Source organism: Dipteris shenzhenensis, chromosome 28, assembly GCF_047967505.1.
Source record: "Dipteris shenzhenensis isolate YYH24624 ecotype China chromosome 28, Dip_SZ_1.0, whole genome shotgun sequence".
NCBI classification, from domain to species: Eukaryota; Viridiplantae; Streptophyta; class Polypodiopsida; order Gleicheniales; family Dipteridaceae; genus Dipteris; species Dipteris shenzhenensis.
Window position 1 is genome coordinate 29527646 of NC_141623.1, and position 18432 is coordinate 29546077.

Sequence of the window (18432 nt, forward strand, 5' to 3'; positions counted from 1 at the left end):
GATGCTCGGTGGAACGAAATGGATATAGCCTATTTCAACTTTAAACCTTTGTTTCATAGAGGTACAATAAGATCGTTCATGCAAATTTTTTGGGTGGATTGTCTTCCTAAATAGTTTTAAGATGGAGGGGAATGTTGGGATCCCTCCATGGAACAAAGTCATAAAGGAACACTTGGGGTACAATATAGCCACATGGGGCTGGTGATGATGGGACTATCATTTTCCCATTTGCAAGAAGGCAAATGCTTGCTTTATTTTATTATTTTTTCCTTTTTGCATGACTTCACATACAACATCACTACTTATCTTAATGTCCTTCCAGTCAAAACATTTAGTGTTTAATTTGTTAATGGACCATGTATTTCTTAGATGGACCATGTTAAATGTGTTACTTCATAGGATAGGCATGCAACATCATGTTTTCAATTGCATGTTGGAATCATGACTTTAACTATGTGTACTCTCTTGGTTTTCGCTGCTCGCTTTTCTTACCTTGCTCGGTGTTTGTCGCTTGCTTTATCGACTACCTCCCAAAAAGACAAAGTGATCTGATAAAATAGTTCAACAAACGAGAAAAGATGACATCAAGTTTCATGGGCGGAAAGCTGCTAAAGGTTTATTGCAGAGCACCCTAGGGACCTTCCACGGGACACACAAATAAATAATATCATTTTTTTCTTTCTGAAATCCTTTCAAAAGCATGCTTCAACTCCAGATAACGCAGTTTTTAACCTCATGACTGACATTTGCAGGGATACAAACCATCAAATCTCCATTAATGCATGGCGAGACTAGCTATTAGACATCGTCCAAGACTTCAGCGGCATACAGCCATGGGTATCAGTCATTCTATGAACATAGCCTTTTTCACATATAGAAGATTCATTGAAGCTGTGAAGACAATAATATTTCATTGACAGGCTGACTGGCCAGGGAGTTGGTGTTTGTTGGATTGAAGTATGAACACTCAGTAGCAAAGAATTACCCTTCACTGATTACAAACAGGAATGAGCACAAAGGAAGAAGAGTCATAGAAAGTTAAATGAGTCACACATTAGCTTGTAAAGGTAAGTCGGCTGACTGTGTGAGTAATCGCATTCTCAACTAGTCTTTAAAGTGTCCGATGCTTGTTGTCATTACCCTTATAACTGATACATTTACTATAGAAAGTGAATAAAGTGCTTGCATGACAATCTTTTTGTTTAAGATGTTTTCTTGCGTCTGATTGATTGCGAGGCAGTAGGGCAGTGACTGCTGAAATGAGTTCAAAGAACGTTTCTTTATAGTCTGAAAAATAAGCATGGTCAAGGAAAAGAAGAATACCTGATAGCCCTGGGTAAGGACCTTCAACTTTTGATGCTTTATGTTTCCTCTTCCATTCCTTTTTCACAACTTCAAAATCACTTTGCAGGGTAGATAATCTATCATTGCTGCTTGCAACACTTGCAAGACCATAGCTATGAGGAGTAGGAAAGTACATCATGTCCTCTGCACAAACCATCCCTAGCTTCTGCATAACCATCAATGCTTCCACCATCATGACCCATTGCCAATCTCAAGAAACCCGACTTCTCTTGTATTGATTTGGAAGACTGAGCAGGGTCAAAAAGAAATTTAACCTCAATCAAAGAACACCAAACCACTTAAATTACAAAAGCAAGCAAGGCATCCTTATAATTTGGGAACAAAACCTATCGGATCAATATATGACTACTCAGTATGTGACTACTTACATCCTGCAATTCTCTCTCTCTCTCTCTCTCTCTCTCTCTCTCTCTCTCTCTCTCTCTCCATCAGCCCGTTAGCTCTCCGCTCGTTCGTCCATTCGTCAACTTCTCTGTCGTCCGTTCGTCAACTTCTCCGATCGTCCGTTCATCCTCCGCTCGTCCGTTCGTCGCTGCTTCCTACTTCTTGCTCGTCTTGCTCATCGTCCGTCGCTGCTTCTTGCCCATTGCCTCTGCACTAATCTCTCTCTCTCTCTCTCTCTCTCTGCACCTGCGTAGCCCTCTCACTGTGTAGCCTTCTCCGCTAGTAGCTAGTTCGTAGCTAGAGTCGCCACTTGTAGTCAGACCGTCAACTTCTCCATCAGAGACTCTCTCTCCGTCCCCTAACCCCGAGCTGGGTTGAACCCCCAGCCCAGTCCAGGGGTTAGTTTCAGCCAGGGGGTGACTTTTAGATATGGCTCAAATTGAATGGCCTGACCTATCTTTGAAATCTCCCTCTGCTGTAACCCTACGAGGAAACCTCTTTATTCCTCAATCGCCAGGACACCCTCTCCCTATGCAAAGACATACTATCCAGGTGGTCTTCACCGACCTATCCTTGGACAGTATGATCAGATTTATTTTCTACAACACCACGTGAGAGAGCAACAGTGACAAATAGATGCTCTCACAGCTCAAGCACAGGCTCTCCAAGGATCTGGTAAACAGAACGTGGCTGATGAGGCAATGCAGACATACAAGGATTCCCCTCCTAACCCTCAACTACTTTCTTACAGTGAAGGATCTTGTACAAGCTGAAGTACAAAATAGTAAAAAAGAAGTGATTGTAGAGGTAGACACAAAGGCAAGCAAGACTGATATCCAAGCAGAAATCAAGGAACAAGAAGCTAAACAAGAGAATGCATTGAAGATCAGGATTGGGGGGCTTCCGGAAGGTTGGTTCAAGGTTGAGGACTAATACAATGAGACTTTAGCAAACATCAAAGCAGCTACTCCTAGCATTGAATGGGCGGGAGATGATGACGAGGATTCCGTGACAAATATTCATAATTCCAATGGGCATGCTGTACTCACAGTTAGTTCAAGGGGTATACGACTAAAGCTTCTACGCCAATCATACAAGCTGAAAGGTACTAAGATTTGGATAGCCGAAGAACTCACACAAGCCCAACTAGCTCAAAAGGCAACGGAACTAGCCAAGGTCAGGGCTGCTAGGAAGGAAGGAAAATGGGCAGTATATCGTGAGGGTATAGCCCTCATCAAGGAGTTTAAATCAAAATCAAAAGGCTCTCCATTATTTCAGTCCACAATGTAGGTAATCTAAAATAACTTGGAGTTGCTCTTTGCACTCCTTGGGAGCTGCCTTGTGCCCTCCTAAATCAGTATAGACCTATGATCTCCCGTGGACATTAATAAAATCTCTCTCTCTCTCTCTCCATGAGTGCATGCATTTTTCGGGAGGGGGCTCAAAAGCGCACTAGGATGTCATGGACATGCTCCTAAGACATATTTTGCATTGCATTCAGGACGCGTAAGGTCCATTTTGAGATACCCATCTTCACCAAAAGCGAAAAGGGAGATTTAGGAAACGAAAAAAGAACACGCTCATGCACGTGCACACAATCAAAGAGAATGACAGAGAAGAAAAGGGCACGAAACACAACTAGGGAGGGGAAACCCAAGGTCAGCTGCCATCAGAGTTTCAAATAACCCCAACACGCACTAAAATATACAAAGGGGCATGTGCCAAAATACCTGCATTGGAAAAAACGAAATAGATGAGCAAAAGTATGAAGAAGAGATCAAGACAAAAAGCAAACCAAAAGTGATGGCATATATTGGCAATCAAACATTGCCAAGCTCCCATGGAACTAAAGTCCTTCGCTATGACCTTCACAAAACACAAATCTTTACGTTAATGGTGCTTTTTTGTGATCTCACGACAATATGCAATCTATCACCAAGAACCTGCTTTGGTACCAATGACCACACAAGAAGTTCTTGATAAATTGATCCTAGAAGAACGTTTCTAAAAGTAATATCTACAAAAGAAGACAAAAACTGTTTTAAAAACATAGAAGCTAGAAGAACGTAAAGAAAAGAAGCAACGGCAACATGCAAAAGAGGAAGAAGAAAAGAGGTCTAGTGAGAAAAGAGAGAGAGAGAGAGAGAGAGAGAGGGGGGGGGGGGGGGGGGGGGCGGAGGCTGTCACCAAAAATACAGCTAAAAGAAAGGAAGAAGGGGGGAAAAGTGTGGGTGGGTGGGTGGGGGGGGGAAATCGAATCAGACTCATATGCAATATACTAGCAAAGATTTTTTAAAAGCAAAAGTGGCATGGAAAATCAGACAACCCAATTCAAGGTCCTTGCTAAAGGACTACCCTCTCAAGGTTATACACCTTCAGCCTTTCAGCATGAAATAAAAGAGAAAAGTGCTGAATACACAAATAAAGAAAGCTCAAACAAAAAAGTACAACAAAGTTATGACTAATTTGAATCAACAAAACCCCACAAAACTATAAACCTCTAGTCTATGCCAAAGCTCAAGATTTCCAAAATGTTATCAGATTTTATATGTAAAACTCAAATACTCCTAGAAATGGGGATATTGTCCATCCTTGGATCTCACTAGTCAAAACTCTTTTAATGAAAGGACAAGCGAGCTTTTTCCTAAAAACTACTCTGTTCCCATCATTTCATCAGCTTCTGCTGGGAGAATTGAAAACCTTATGACTAAGTATCAAAATAGAACATGCAGTGATACAACTCCGCTTACAAAGGTGCTTTTTTGTGCAGAATACAGATACTGCAAAGGTCTACCGCAAAGCCATTCTAAGGATTCGAAAATTAAGAATTCAAAAATAAAGACGACACATACGAAGACAAGTGAAGATTTATCTTGGATCATAAGACACACGACACTTTATGATGCTTTGAATCAGATACCAAGACAAAGGGAGAAGGCTGCAACCTCTTTTATCCGTTCTTCCTCTATGTCTTCACTTTCCCATTAGGAATAATCTTGCTACCCTTCTTCTCTTTTCAAGACCGCACTTCCATCGGGTATTTTGCATTGTCATGCTCTAGAAGGACGACCAACTTGTTTCTCAGTAATTCATCCGCTTGTTCTATCACGGTAGTGGGCCTTTGCCATCTTCACCATAGACTAAAGAGCTCCTCAACCATTCCAAAGAGGCTTGTGGAACTCTTGGAATGTCTCTTTGGAGGACTTTGGACCAAGAGCAGCTTGTTTTGCTGCTTCCTCTGCTCGTTCCCTTCCAAGTTTGTCTAGCATGTCTTCTTCCATTTCTTCCATAGCATCTAGTTCCTCTGGAAGCAAATCAGGAACCACAATCTGATACTCATTCTTTGGAGCAGGAAGATCACCCAACCCTGCCCTTAGATCTCTCCTAATCTCCGCTTGCCTTGCCTTATTTGCTTTTATACTATCGAATGGCGTTTCCATTTCTTCGTCGATATTGCGTTCATCACGTATGGGTGTGCCTGAACAATCAGACGGATGCAGTTCTGGATCCGCACCTCCTAGAAGAGGGGTTTGCGTTTCCCTCAACAGGGCAATTTGCTCAGCTTCCGTCATAATGGCATCCCCCTTCCCTCCAGGCCTCTTCTGAGGAGTTCGATGCGGGGTCATACCGAACCTAGGAGTTTGGCCATAGTTTGCGATCAATGCACGATTAGTCCCACTACCCTTCCCACCATCTTCCCCCAGGAGTAAGTCGCTTGCATAACCCATCTTCGCTATCTCTTCTAGCTCGCGATCTAAAATCTCAGGAGGAGGAAGCATTAGTTTAGCTTTTTTGCGAACAGCTTCAGGATCGTTCAACTTGTTGACTTGCATGACATCCCGACGTTGAGCGATTTTGTTCCGTGCAAGATCCTGTTTTCTTAACTGTGCCTCTATGTCCACTCGCCTTTTCCCCTCCAACTCTTCAATTGTTGTCCGAAACTGAGGTTCCTCGATAGGCCAGCTTTCCTCGTGTGAAACCTCAAAAAAGCCTGGAGGCGGCTTTCTCTCGAAAGGAATTTCAGCATTGTAGTCAATCCCTTTCTGTTTTCTCCTCCTATGCCTGACCTCAATGCCAGCAGTTTTGAGCTCCCGCCGTTTGTGCAGAGATGCAAGCCTCCTTGCTTCTTCCAGCTGCTTTTCCCGGGCTTTCCTATGTGCTTTCTTCCCACGTGTATTTGCCAACCTTGCCCTGGCTTCTGATAGCATTTCTTTCTCATCTTCATCCATATCAACAGGATCCGGGCAGGCGGGCTTGGATTCTGGGTTTGGATCGATTTCTCCAGGTCGAAGCTTCCTAGGATCATCTGAGGGTTCATAGTTCTCGTCCTTGGCACAGGCCGCATCGAGTAACGTCTCATAACGCTCTAGACATTGCGCAGCTGTGCGGCCGACGATGGGAGCGATAGTTCTCCACTGTGCGGGCATCAACGTTGCAAGATGCAATCGCTTCTGGTCCTCCGCGGGAGTCCATTCCGTCTGCAGATAGACGCGAATACGTAAAGCGAAAAACGCAACGGATTCAATGTTATAGCTACGCAAGATGCGGGAAAAAAGGCGTCGTACCTTTGAGATGGAAGGATGCAACCATTGATACCAACGAGCCTTGCACTGCGAAGCTGCGCGGCGGGTGAGAAGGGAAGAAATCCGAGGCCACTGATTGGTGCCATACTTGGTCGCAGAGACCTTGAGAATCTGATCGTGTGTGTTGTTCCAGACGCCTCCCTGGCTCATGATTCTGATGTTGCAGGATGAGGAAAAGCATGCAGAGATGGAACAAATTTCTGCACTCAACAGAGGCTCAACAAAGAAGAAGAAGAAGAAGAAATACAAGAAGAACTTAAGAAGCTCAAATTACAAGTCAGAATGAGATTGCTGTTTATAGTTTGCTTTTTGGCCTGCCCCCAAGGTTAGAAGCTCATTGCCTCATGTAGCTTAGGGCTTAGTGAACATTTGTCTTTGAAAGAGAAAAATGGTCAATTTTCAAGAAATTTTTATTGTCGGATTCATGCAAGGCCACTGTTTATGGATGTTGTGGCGGTCTCTCTCTGACTTGTAGGTGCGCCCTCCGCAAAGGTTTTGCTATTTATTCATCATCATCATATCGTTTGCCTTTGTTCTTGCTTGCCTCTCAAGAACTTTGCTTAGCTCTCCCATTGCTCCTCATTACATGAGCTCTATCGCTGCTCCAACTACATCTCCCCCCTCGTTGTGCAATGGGTTACATTCGGGTAGCATAGCTAAATACAGCTAGTTACAGGAATCGTTAGCAGAAATCATTTCGATTCCCTTTTTCTGAAAGCATCGCATCAAACCTCACAATCGGGATAGCCCAAAGCGAATCCTACCAAGAATTAAGTTTGCCATGATTTCATGAGAGATCGCAGAAGGATGAAGCGTCAGTATTACGAGTTCAAGGTATGAATCAACGGGCTGCTGGAGTCTATTCAGTGAAGGTCGGATGCATGTAATGCGTAGGAGCAAATTCGAACAAAGAGGACACAGATGGAGAGGGGAGGCGAAATGGCCGAGGCAATAAAGATCGTCAAGGGGACGTGGATGGCAAATGGGAAACATACTGTACGAGGGTGTGGGCTACGTAAGTGGTGGATCATGCATGAGGCGACCATGCAACGATCATTAGGTGATCTTTAGCAGTAGAGTAGAAATTTCCTTCAAAATACGAGGTTTGATACATGATTTGTAGTGATTGTTCTACTTCCTGCGACTCTGGGTTGGTTCTTCTTTGCCATTGCGTAGTTGCTTCTAGGAAAACTTTGTTCTCATTTAAGGTGACATGCATATTTCATAGCTATTTTGCTGATTGAAATGGTTTGCTTCATCAGTTCAAATTCTTTTGGTTTCTGTGGTCGTCGCTTGAGTGTTGTTGATAGAGCCGTGATTATTGATTTGTGGTGGCGATTGCTCTCCTTCCGACGAATATAATTAGATTAACAGGGTTCTTCTTTGCCATTGCATGGTTAATTCTCAAGCAAATTTGTTCTTGTTTAAAGCACAACAGATTTCACAGCCATTAGGGGTAGGGAGGGGATGCAATAGGAGGGTAGGGGAGCGTTGCATGCAACACTGAATGCGTTAGGGAGGGGTGAGGGTGGCAATAGGGAGGGAGCTACAAGGTGAAAGGGAAGTCGCCAACTCATTCGCTAAGGGGGTTGTTCTCGCAAGTGAGGTGGAAAGGTCAGGCAAATAGGAATCTGCAATAGGGAGGGAGCTATAAGGCGAAAGGGGAGTCACCAACTTGTCACCAAGGGGGTTGTTCTCACAGGTGAGATGGAAAGCCGCAAGGCGAATAGGAATCTGCAAGCAAGGGGAGGGTAAGGGGCACACGGAGACTGCGGGAGGTGCAAGTAGGTGCAAGGGGGAAGAGTTGATTGCCAAGGGAAAGAACATCGTCACACAAGGGGAGATAGCTACTAGCTATTTGGACCTGCTAAGAACATGTAGGGGCCTTGGCCTTGTTTTGAAACTCAATCCGATTGTTCTACATTACATCCAAACCAGGCCAAATGCATTACGTGAGCTTGAGAGGCTATGGACGCGGGCACTAATGGATTACCTCTGCGAGCTTACATTTGCTACGGATGCGTAAATAAGAGTTAACAAAGGAAGATTTACATAGCCACATTGCAAATAGTAAATGCTTTTAAAATCTCGCGCTTTAAACAATCTCACCTTGCTACTTGTACTCAATGCTTGCAAAACACACACCTAATTCTTCAATCATTGAACACAAGATCTTTACCTTCACACTACAAAGACATCAGTTATTACGATCCCAACTTACAAGCATCAGATATGCTTTGCCTAAATGAAACAAGAACCTATGATGCATCACTCTACATTGATCAATCATGTTATGACACAATATCATAAACAACTGCATGGGCACTACCATTTTGTGTGATAAAACATTGACAATCCACACCACCGAAATAAATACAACCAATGAAAATGAATTCATTACAATACACATCAATCCTTGCACAATAAATTCTATATTATGTATTGCTCCTCAAGAAAAAACATTGAAACGTATCTACATGAACTACAAGTTTTGATACTCTCATCAACATGCCCAACCATCATACTTGGTGACTTCAACATAGACACGCTAAACTCCAACCCACAACAGTCACAATTACAAGTACTCATGGACAACTTCAATTTGAAAAACACATTCAAACAATCTACAACTCACAACTACATCATACATGGACAAATGCTTCTTTACAAGATAGTGTATCAGGAATCATAGCAGCATATTGGACCAATCATGTTCCAATATACCTTGTCTATTCACATGCCAACACATATTCCATAATTTGTCTCTTCATGAGTTCCAATGTACAGATTCAAGCACTCAAAACAATAACAAACATGAAATACAAATCTCCCTCAGGATACAAAAACTGTACAAGTACAAAGCAAGTAGCTACTAAAGCTACAATTCAGTCTTTATTAACGAGTTCTGATGAAGCTTCTAATCCAACAGTAAAGCTTACTTATTTCTACTAGTAATTTGTTTAATGAATGATCAGAGCCAACTCAACTTTCTTTGACTTTTCTTTTAAAGGAGAAACCATGACTTTACAAAAACGTTCTCCAACATTGTGCCTCTCAATTTACCATACAAAATAAGTATTAAAGCCTATAGTGAAAGTTACAATGAATTTTCATCATGAAACTGCAGCAAAAGTCCAAGGAATAAATAATGGTTCGAGCAAGTGTAAGAGCTCTTCATCCAAAACCCTATACAAACACTATTGCAATTTCTTTTTTACTTTCCTGCCTTATACGCTTTTGCATTCACATAACAATGCTTTATCTATTCACAATACTCAGTCATGTTTACCATTACATCTAATTTCTTAAGAAAAATGTCTTATGCGGATATTTAGAAACAAGCTACAGCTTCTCCAAAAGTCTCTACACCTATAAAAAGAAGGTAACTGTTGTGCACAGGCTACGTATTCAACATGCTATGAATGATGCTTTTGGATGGTTGTTGTAATTTTGCTTCTCTTAGAGGCACAACTCTTTTGCTACTATGAATATTGGAAAGACAAATAGATTCAACTGGCTACTTGTATACATTTTTGAGTGATTGCATAGTTTCACAACACATTCTTGCTGAAATATAAAATCTCAACGAGCATTTCTTCGTAATATTTTACAATAATATGAGCTCTTTGCTCTTTCTCGTTCCATTTTATGCTATTGTTGGCACAAGTTATTTGCACGTTACATGTGAACTTGTCTCGAGCTTCTTTTATTTGTAACTTATATCTTTTAAAAGTATCATGCCACGTTTTATTTTGTTTTTTTATATTGTATTCCTTTTTACGAAAAGGTATGTACAGAAGTATTTGTTCCCTGTAGTTATTTGTTGGATCACCTAGTTTGTTATAATGCACATATAGAATGATCTGTGGCTTCTTTCTTTTTTTAAAATGTTTGTTCATGTTGTAACATGATGTTACTTTCAAATAGAGACAAGTTCTCAATGAAGGCTAGCCGACAAATGTATCTATCAATTATAGATGGACAAATGATATCAGTGGAATCATTTGGTAAGGTTTGTAGCACCGTAGGTGGTCCATTAGGAAAAAAGGGAGCTCATTTTGGGGCCCTAAGAGAAATCCACAATTTCTTCTTTATTCGTGAGTTCGAAATATGGGAAGTAATAAAATACTCCTTAAAATATTCATAAGTAATGTAAACATGTCAGAGGATGACAAAGGATGAAAGAATAAAGATATTCTTCTATATTCACCACTCCCGTATCTCATGAACATTATTATTCAATGCTCCTACAAGCCACGTCTTTCTCTCAATCATTAGCTAGCTCCATGATCGTTAACTTCTCTGTCACAGAACACCATAACTAATCTTGCCATATGCTTGTTTTCCAAAGTTTACCGCCTTCAAGAGTCTTTGCCTTATGAAAGAGTAATGAAATCGTGAAGCAATGGAAAAACACTGCACTCAAAATGGCAACACCAAACTCTAACTCTATAGAACAAGCCAATCAGAAATGGCAACACCATCTTCATATTGATTTAGCTCAAGAATATGCACCTCTTCCAAAATGACAACACGTTGGTGCCATGCAAAAAGAAAACATGAGGAGAGAAGGTTTACAGCATATCAACTTATGGTGTGATGGGAAGATTTATCCAAAATGTCTTGTCCTAAGTTCTACACCACCATTCTCAAATCCGATAACTTTGCTGAAATTTGTGGGCGACGGAACAAATGGTACGCATGGATACATCACAGCTTAGTATCAAGTTGCGCACATGTATAAGTCTTTACATGAGCAAGAGGTGAACACAAAAATACAGTAGATAGCTGAAAGCTCCAGATTGAAAGAGCAGTTACATAATGAAATTGAAGAACATACAAAGACGAGGGAGAAGTTACGTAAAGCAAGATTGAAAGTGACCCCTTTGGGAGATAGGCTTACAAGTAGGAAACGAGTAGGAAACCTTGCAACCTTGCAAAATTAAAAGCAAGAAGTGGTATTGTTGCAGTTCTCGAATAGCTAGATTCTATGCTTTTCTTGTTGATAGTCTTACCATTTCCATATGCACTTTTGCATTTACTTTTAGATTTTTAGGTGATAGTATGCAAGGCTATCTAATGTTAGATTTTGCGAGCAATGTATTGTTCTAGTAGTTGCAAGTTGTGTTTGGAATTGTGTTCTTGTTATTGTGTGATGTTTGTTTTGGCCGACTTGGATGTCTTTTGTTATTGCCCAAATTGGTGTCCATTCTTCTTGTATGTTGTCTATGTACATGTGCTTGTGTTTTGAACATGTGATAGTACCGACTTTTTTGTTATAGAATTGGATCCAAATAATAGGAGTTTTCGTATATGTGTTTGTTCCTTTGCAAAGTCCATTTACAAGTTTATCATTGATATCATAGTTACCAACACATAGCTCTATTATTGTCCCTATTTTAAATTGGAGCGTCTTATGGACTCTAGGTGTTTTTTGAGTGTTATTAGCAGGCAAGTGGAATTGTTTAGGGTGCGTGTTGTTGTGTATATCAATTGCATGAAATATGAAATGGTCTCCTATTGATTGTGTTGAGAATAATGTTGTTGTGATGTTTAATTGATCTTGTGAAGTAAAATAAATGAGGAATTATTGACCCGGGTAGAGGAGGCTTGCAATACTTAGTGTTTATGTTGTCGATTTCATTATCTATTTGTGTTCTTGTCCTAAATCTATTTAACATGTTTACGAAATCTAGATCTTCTTGGCGCATTGGCTCTATTTTGCTCTGTTACCTCATAGTGATGTATGTAATATTGCCAAATTTGTGCGGGTTGGAAAGACGATCTTTCTTGAAATATCCATTTGTCTCTAATCAGACAGATTTGGTAAAAGGTCACCGACTAGAATGACATCAAGGCCATTCAATGGTAAATGTTGAATGTGCAGAATCTCACATAGTCTTTGGTTAATGAATCTAAACATTCTACTACCCACAAGAGAAATTTTATCAATTACTATTACTTTGAGCTCACTATAAGCTTTTGTCAACATGTTAAGTCTGTTGCTGTTAGTTGAAGGTTCTTACTCAGGTTGTTTTGCAAGTGTAAACGGTTGAGGTTTTTACAGCTACTAGCAGGGATGTGTAAAGCTGAATGAATTGTGATCCCATCTATATTGTTACATGTAGCTTTGCCAGTGTATGTAGTTTTTAATACTTTTTATTTTGAAGGATTTGCACCTATTTCTTTGTTGTAGGTTCTGAAGGACAAATTGATCTAATCGGATCTAGAGTCCTAAGGTCTAAGGTTGTGAGTGTGTGAACACATGGTGTGCCTGGATAGGTGTTAGTAGGTGTGATTGAGTGAATCTAGGTGTGTGGTGTTTGATTGAGAGAATCATGGAACTAATTGAAAGATTTGTGGATCTAGATGCTCTATTGAGCTCACATATGATGTCACTACTAGATGTAATTGGAGCCTATATATTGGGCCTATCTCTCTTGAATAAATTCTCTCTTTTGCTTCACTTGCTCAATCCTTCTTGCAATTCCAACATGTGGTAACATAGCATTGGTTCCTTGAGACCTCCTTGAGTGCCCTGTCATCATCTTCTTCACCATGAAGTTTTTGAAGCTTTTCTTCCCCTTCTTCCCACGAAATTTCCAAGTACTTGTTCTCCTTCATCTCTGAACCATTGCTCTAGCCCTTTCATATGTACATTCCCATAGTTAGGGGGATTCTATTTGGTGAATTTTTCCTAGCGAGTTTGTGAGTTTTTTTGCTCCTAATAACATAAAGAATCCAATTCAAAAATATTTTATAGTCCTAGGATAGGAAGGGGGATTAGTCTTTTTTGCTCGCTAGGAAAAAAACTCGCCAAATAGAATCCCACTAAGTGCGTATAAAATATAATCCCCCTTAAATGGTAAACATCAACAACCAATAAAGAACTTGCAAACATAAACAAAAAAAACCCGCTTAAATGGAAAACATAAACAACTAACAGAGAACTCACAAACTCGCAATAAAAAACTCTCCAAATAGAAACGGTAAATTTAATCTAAGTATCCCTTTCAGATGTATTTAATGACATGCATGGAACAAATATTCCTTGTGATGCATGCTGAATGAAGTCATTGCAAGTACATGATGGTTCACTACAAACACGCACTGTATATGTCTTTCCCATAGGATCAGATTCAAAGCTTTCAACCATGAACTCTTCATCTTCATCCACTTTGTGCATCATTCCTGGGGTCACATTAGCTACAACATGCAAAGAGCATTCAATGCAGTCTGTAGCTGCCTTTGAAATGCTTGTCCGACGCTTCATCTTGCAATGGCTAGAGTTAGGAGTCACTTTCTCTGAGAGGTTTGGTATTTTATTCCCACTAGGTGTGTTATTTGCATCAGAGTTTCCTAAAATCTCAGAAACATCCAGAAGAAACCCAGATCTTTGTAGCTTCCTTACTTCTACACTTGTCAAACATACTCCTACTTGCACTGGCCACTTGAGCTATTGGAGCACCAATAATCTTGTTGCTTGGAATCCATGAATGTGTCACATCATCCCCACAAAACCAAAAAAATTGCACTCGTTGACCATGGGCATGGTTCATTCTTCCCTTGAAACTAGGTGTTGGATTTTCTTGCAAGCTATTCTCATTAATCAATTTTTTGCATTTGCGCGACCGACACTTGAAAGCTGACAAAACATGTGTGCCTCAGGAACTATGGAGCACTCTAAGGTGGATGGAACCTATGTGGAGACATGATGAAGAGAGTGCTCATGACATGTAGCTCAAGTCAATTAGGTTCCAAGATAGATTAGCTTGGACTCATAAAGAGAATCTTGAGATAGTGCAAAGTGCTAGATTGATATTACTTCAAATGAACCTCCCTTTTATAGGTGAGGGTACTTACATCCATTTGCTTGCTCACATGTGGGATATCTCCTCCATGCCATGTGGCAGCTTATCCTTTGCTCATACCTTTGCTCTACAAATGCTCATGGCACCACAACTCTCAACACCTCCCCTTGGTGCCATAATCCTTTGGCTACTGCAAGGTGGTCAGATGTGAGTTACAAATCCATCACCTCCCCTTAGTGCATGCATGCTACTTAAGGTGGTCAAGTGTGGCTTCTACATGTCAATACCTCCCCTGGGTGCTTTCATAGCTACTCTCAGGTGGTCAGGCTTGATTTACAAACATATAGGCAAGGTTGGCAAGGTTTTGGTTTCTCAATACATTCAATTTATGTCATCTTTTGCCTCATGGCTTGATGACGACTCGTTTGCTTCTTGGCTTGGTGTAGCTACCTGCATGATGCTTTGTTCTACCATATGCCTTGATGCTTTATGTGTGGATGCCATGCTTTCTGCTATGGTCATCTCATGCACTTGTGCTTTCGGCTTGCTTTTTACATCGATGTTTGCATTCATGCTTTGCTTTTCAATTTGTTGCAAAGGTCTTACCAATTGATTTCTTTCAATATTGGCAGTGTCTAATTGCATACAATGATTCTGAACTGACAGGCGCGTAGAGCTCGGAGAGACGATCACTTTTCCCTTTTGGAGCATGTCCAAATTCTTCCTGGATTGCAAGTTATGGCTTGTCAAAGATTCTATGAAGAAGAGGGCCTTTGATGATGTGGCACAGGGATTCACATGCTGAATTCCATACTGTGCTTGGCAGGGGCTGTGTGCTTAGAAGGCACTGCTGACTGAATGCTGATGTGGCTTAACTAACCCTCACTCTAACTTAACCATGGCAATTTTTAAAAAAAAACTTAACCCAAGGTAGCAAATTTAACCATGGTATACATAGATCTAACCATAGAGCTAACCCAAGGTCAATCTTGACCTAGCTTATCTGCCACGTGTCACTTGTAGAAACCTTAGGAAAAATGAGAGAGAAACTTTGAATCTGCTACGACGCTCGACGCGGTGGAGATTCGGAGAAGGCGACGCTGTTTCGTTGAGGGAGATGCAGTACAGGCTGTTTGTTCGTGTTGACCATCATGTTGGCGGGGAGTCACCTATGCTTGCTTTGCTATAAGTTGTCGTCGTCCGTGTTCTTGTAGGTCATAGTTGGATGCCCATCGTTCGGAGTTGTGGCTGTCGTGGATAGAGGAGCCGTGCGTGGGCTGATTGTAGCTGTGTAGCATGCGGGCTCTATTTGATGTTGCTGGAGCTTGGAGGCCGTAGGCTGATGGAGAGGTTTTTGTAGTCAGCCGTGAGTGCCGTGTGAAGGCTGAGGCAAAGATTGGACCGTGGCTGTAGGAAGCGGTCGTAGAAGATGCTGTTGGCTTGCTTCAGAGTCGTTGGAGATGAGCCGCTGGGTCTTGTTGAGCTATAGGTTATTCGTGAAGTTCGTAGAGGTAGGCTACTGTAGTCCGGGCAATGCTGAGTCGTTTGGAAGTAGCTTAGGAGCTCGCTCGTGTCAGACGGCATTGGCGATGGAAGTCACGTGGGCATTGGAGATCGCCTCAAGTCATTTGTGGACTGGCTATTTGTGGAGGCGCCTTGAGATCTAGCCGTCGTTTGGTGAGGCTGCTTGCTGGAGACTGCATTGGCTTTTGACATTGGATGGCTTGCTTGAGGCTAGATGCAGGCTCTAACATCTCAAGACTTGCAGATGGTCCTTTCTCTTTTTCTCTCAATGAACTCTCCCTCTATCCGAGCTTTGCAAGCTCTCTCACTCTTCTCTCAATAATGAAAACAATAAAAAACTGTCTCTCTCACATGGATGGAAATCTCACAAGGCGGAACCTTTATCTCAAAGTCTCTCAAGGACAGAATTCCCTCAATGCAATGGAAGGAATCAATGGACGGAATTTTCTCAATCTAAAACTAAACTAACAACATGTGCTCCTATGGCAAGCCTACAACTAATCTAGGAATGGGAGCAATCCTAGTGAACTACTAATGAGCTAAACTAGGAGAGCTAAACCTATGCTCTGATACCATGACAAAACATGTGTGCCTCAGGAACTATGGAGCACTCTAAGGTGGATGGAACCTATGTGGAGACATGATGAAGAGAGTGCTCATGACATGTAGCTCAAGTCAATTAGGTTCCAAGATAGATTAGCTTGGACGCATAAAGAGAATCTTGAGATAGTGCAAAGTGCTTGATTGATATTACTTCAAATGAACCTCCGTTTTATAGGTGAGGGTACTTACATCCATTTGCTTGCTCACATGTGGGATATCTCCTCCATGCCATGTGGCAGCTTATCCTTTGCTCATACCTTTGCTCTACAAATGCTCATGGCACCACAACTCTCAACAAAAGCCATGCTTGACAATGCACCTTGCTTCCTTGCTCTTCCCTACAAATGGTCCAGCAAACATCATGAACATCATCTTCATGCACCTACATGTGCAGATCATTAGCTTGATTTGTACTCTCAAAATTGGGTGTTGGTGGTGGCATGCCCAACTTGTCTTCAAATTCAAAATCTCTTCTAGTGGATGCCTGGAAGGTTCTCCGTGCATGCACCACGTACTCAAAGCCATGGCAATGAGAGGCATCAATGCCCGAGGGCTCGCCCAACCTTTTCTTTCGTCTCACAGTCTCCACATCTCCCACAAGGTGTGGATCATCTGCTTCTATCCTAGCAGCATTCACTGCAGAATTTGCAACTCTCATTGCCTGCTAAGGGCTAATGTAACTTGATATTCTATTGCCTATTCGTTGAAGCAAGTTCTTGTATTTCCCTTACTTCACTTACACCAACACCAGTTTGAGAACATAGTTTAGATAGAGTCTTTCAAAATGAAGGCCTGTGTGAATACCATACTATAAATTTAAAGTACATGTTATGATTCTTACCATTAACAATAAGATCCCTTTGTTGTTTTACTTGTACTAATATATTACCCTTTGTGCAAAAAATCCATACGCAAACATTTTAACAATCTTTCCAAATTTTCTTGCATGTCTACAAGAGGTCTATAGAAAAACCAAAACATTTCAAAGAAAGAACGTAAGCAAGCATAGTATACAATACCATATACATGATAGATTTTGCTACTATTAACCATTTTTTGTTGCTTTTCATTCAAAAAAACACTCAATGTACATGTACACTCCATACATATATACAAGCATACATAGAAAAAAATAAAAATAGCACACACACACACATCATACATTCGTACACATGTATATGTACATGTAAAGTGAAACTAGTTCCATAATTTTCATGTTGCTTTTGTAGGTATGTGTAGCTTCGAAAAATGGAAAAGGAATTACCATCACTGAACAAGCTGAAGAGAGCAGTGATGACAGTCCTTCGCCTACTACTAAAAAAAGTACTACTATGAAGAACAACGTAGCCAACATAGAGAAGCACCCCATTGTCTATGTCACTGCTCTACTGAAAAAATGAATTCGAAGCTTGAAGTTGTACACATAAAAGCTTTTGAGATCTCATATGAATATACGAGATGTTGAATTTGAGGGTTTGATTTTGAATAGATATGGTACATATGATAGGAAGAGAGACACCAAGTATCCAAATGTTCCCGCAGATTTGACATACTGACTCGGACTAGTAACAATCACATTGCTATTGGAAGGTCAATCATTTTTCATGAGAAATTAATTAAACATGATACATGTGTTTGAATTGAAAATCTTCAAGTTGCTAAAAATAAAAGGAAACGCGTACAAAAGGGTGATTCAGATTTTATCATCAAAGTAACTAGTATCACACATGTAATATCAATTCCAAAGTTTGAAGTTTAATTGCAAATGTTTTCAACAGTAGACAGCGCAAGCTTCTACAAAGAGAAAGAGAGAATGGCATCACGAGCCATTCAATTCACCCTAGTTGTAGACATAGGCTATGTTGAAGGACAATATGCTAAACAACATTATCTAAAAGTTGCTCATGGGATAACTTTTGAGGATGTTATGATGGTAATAAATATATTTTACATTTTACTATCACAAAACTAGCAAGGGGTCTTTGGGACTCTTTTCTCCATATGGGCCATGTGGAAAAAAGAGGCCCAAAGACCCCTCTCTTTGAAGAAAGGGGTTTTTGGGTTGCTCTTTTTCACATGAAAGCCCCTTTTGTTGAAGAAAAGGTGAGAAAAGCAGCCCAAAAGCCCCTTTTGTTGAAAAAAGGGGTCTTTGGGCACATGTA

General features: G+C 40.9%; 1 pseudogene across 1 annotated transcript; it reads right to left on the bottom strand.

Annotated features, from left to right (window-relative positions):
- Nucleotides 1-488: 488 nt before the first annotated feature.
- On the bottom strand, nt 489-6549 carry LOC147883430 (cell division cycle 5-like protein; annotated as a pseudogene). The gene is made up of 4 exons (XR_015543780.1): nt 6315-6549; nt 4695-6227; nt 1324-1592; nt 489-548 (listed from the first exon to the last, which is right to left on the bottom strand). The product of XR_015543780.1 is annotated as a cell division cycle 5-like protein (transcript).
- Between the last annotated feature and the right edge of the window lie 11883 nt (nt 6550-18432).